This window comes from Acyrthosiphon pisum, chromosome A1, assembly GCF_005508785.2.
Source record: "Acyrthosiphon pisum isolate AL4f chromosome A1, pea_aphid_22Mar2018_4r6ur, whole genome shotgun sequence".
Lineage (NCBI taxonomy): Eukaryota > Metazoa > Arthropoda > Insecta > Hemiptera > Aphididae > Acyrthosiphon > Acyrthosiphon pisum.
The window spans coordinates 45,150,432-45,153,614 of record NC_042494.1 but is presented as its reverse complement, the minus strand read 5'-3'; the positions used below and the strand labels follow the sequence as shown (position 1 = coordinate 45,153,614).

The 3,183-nt window shown below is 27.5% G+C and overlaps 1 protein-coding gene across 1 annotated transcript in view; it reads left to right on the top strand.

The window, feature by feature from the left end:
- Positions 1–356: 356 nt before the first annotated feature.
- LOC100167350 (neurensin-1) overlaps positions 357–3,183 on the top strand; it is a 57,109-nt gene continuing 54,282 nt past the window's right edge. The window contains exon 1 of the mRNA XM_016806478.2: positions 357–745. The gene's annotated coding sequence lies outside the window, so the exon portion shown is untranslated. The remainder of the gene's footprint in view (positions 746–3,183) is intronic.

Below are 3,183 nucleotides of genomic sequence, written 5' to 3'. Positions count from 1 at the left end.
CAAATTATAATTTTAAATATGCTCATAGACCATATTATTATTTTAAATTGTATAGATTTCTATACCATATTTTAAGAAGTTTTCCTGAGCGATACACACTTATTTTTTTTAAATGAGACTCACATTTTCTACTGTTAATTGTAAGTCATATGAAAATTTTACAATGCAATTTATTTTGACCAACAATATTATATTGCATTTAATTCTTTGTCATTAGTCGTTAGTTATCGTATTAATTCGTTAATTTTATTTTTTTTGCACTTCAGCATAAATTATAAAAATATTTTCAAATAAAATATTTTATACAATAACTAATAAGTGAATTAATATTTTTAATTACGTACATATTATATTATGTAATGTATTAATGTTTAAGCTATAATAATAATCTGTTTTTGATGAGAAGATGAAATTGACAGTTACATATTTTAAAGCACATTATATTCTTCATCATTTTTTTTTTTTAGTTGAGACTTCGACAAATGAGGTCATTAGCCAGTGGAACTGTGGGGAAGGTCTGTAGGTTTTGAACACGTGTGTGTTTGTTGTGGCAGATTTTTTTAATTGGGCACCCGTAGGTATCTGCCATGCCCGGGTGGGGGATGGCAGCCTCTCTCTTCGGATACCGTGACTGCCCGAAGAAAAATGCCAGCCATGGCTGAGTTCGAACCAGCGATGGAGCGAGTCGCCACCGACACCTTAGTCCGCTCGGCCACTCCGTCCCCCTTCACAATCATTATATGAGGTATAATACATATATCCATATATTATGAATAATTATGATTTTCTGAATTGTAAAATAGGTACTGTTTGTTCTCACGAGTGTTCAAATTCATAATAATATATAACTTAGTGATCAATTAATCCTTTCAAATAAAAATTGTAATTATTACTTTATATTCGTGTTCACATTGATATCGGCATATCGCATAAAAAAGTTATAGTCACATCATTACTCCCAAATAAGTAATAATAGTTAAAAAGGTGGGCAAGTGGATGTCGCTTTGCTGTAAAGTAGGTTGCAAGTGGGTCCTTTACCTGTATAATGGTTGGTATTCAATTTGAATTCAATGATATAATATCATTGTATAAGAAAAACGATTCTGAGCGGAGACGGTATGTCAGTCTAGGTATAACTGTTTACTGTATAAGACATATTATATACTTATCTAAGGTATTAAAAAAAAAATTGTCCTATAATAAATTCCAAATTAATCATATTACAATATCCAATAGGTACTTATAACGTGTTATACATCAAATACCGTGATATATAATAGTGTACATTAGAAGCTTCAAGTACCCAAACAAATAATATAATACAATCACAACAAAATAACCAAAATAGTTATTCTAAGTTTTTTAATATGTAATTTTGTCCAAATTTGAACTTAAAATAACTATAAAAATAAACTGTGTGAATATATTTTTTAGATTTTTTGGCAACAGAATTAAATACTTACGTGGAATCTTGTTTTAAATTTTGAGTCCTTAGATATAAAAGTTCAACATTTTATACATTTTTAACTACAAAATAATTATTCAATTTTAAATTTGATAAATTTTATTAAAATTCGATCTTTAATTGCTTATAAAAAAAAATTGTGCCTATATATATTTAATATTTTTCAACTGCTATTGTAAAAATATATCAGGAGCCTTGTATTAAATTTTCACGCTTTTTTACCCATCAAATAAAATTTTATTGATATTTATAGAAAAAAAAACTAAACAAATTTAAAACTGACAATGTCTGTAAACTGCTCAAAACAAGTTAAAATATTTTGAAAATTGTATCAAGTATAAGAATTGATAAAATAAACATTCAGTGAAAATTTCATGTATCTACAGTTATTTGTTTTTGAATTACAACAAGATAAGAAAATCGCTACATGAGAAATCGAATGAATATCCAATGTTGTAAAAATTTGAATTTCAAACGCCCATAAAAATTTAATTTGACTTTCCGATATTTTTTACTGTGTGTCTGTGTAGAATGTAGATGATAATTAAAATTTAGTTTGGCAAAAGACCATTAAAATATAAAAAAAATGTGAATCTATAAAATTATACATAATATTATTATAAAGGTTTAATTAGAACAACACACTTTTAAATTTTGTAATACAAAAAGTGTGTCGTAGTAGACACAATTTTAGGGACTACATTTAGGGCCATATAATGTATTACCATATTATTTATTTTTAAATTAATTAATTGGTTTTTTAGTTCGATTGTTGAATAAAATTATCGAATTAATCGATTATTTAGTAATCGATTACTGGATTAATCGATTGATAATAAATCGATTAATTCAATAATCGATTGATTAATCGGATTTTCGATGAACCGGAAAAATCAATTAGAGCCTATAATTGATAATCGGTTTTGTCAAAGAATAATCGCGCAGGCCTAGGTATTAATATTCACAAATACTATAGATAAAAATACGGGACAGCTCGATTAAAAATCGCGACACATTTCGTCCCCCCGAAAACGTATAGGTTGCCTACTTAAAACATTTTACGGCGTTGACTCTAATATTACACCTAATTTCTGATTCAAATAAGTACACAAATTAAAAATAGATTATCATAAAATACTATAGATATGTGTCTGTATTATATTTTGATAATAATGATTTGTTAAAAATTGTAAATTTTGAAATTTCTTATCATATGTCGGCTACGCCCAAAGATTTATGATATAGCTGGCAACCACTATGATTTTGGGGGGATATGTCGCAAGAATTTTAACATTCACTGTCCTGTATTGATATCTATAGTATTTGATATTAACGACCCGCGTCCGACTTATTGTATCGTCAAAATTCGTCGTCATTACCCGCAACCCCGCCGGCTAATCTGATCGACAACAACCCGAATAGTCAATTATTTATAGATTTCACTGTCCATGGAAGTTGATTTTTTTATTACAGTTATTGTTATTACTTATCACTAGGGCTCGGATTTATATGTAAATACATATTTTTACTGTGACTTGATAAATTAAATTAGGTAAGTGATAAATTCGTTTCAAGGGATTTCCATTGTAATGAACTATATTTTATTTTACATATTTTTACATATTTTGTCATAAGTACATATTTTTACATATTTCTCAATAATTCCATTTTTCCCTACATATTTTGACAATTTACGATTTATTAATAGTTGTATACGA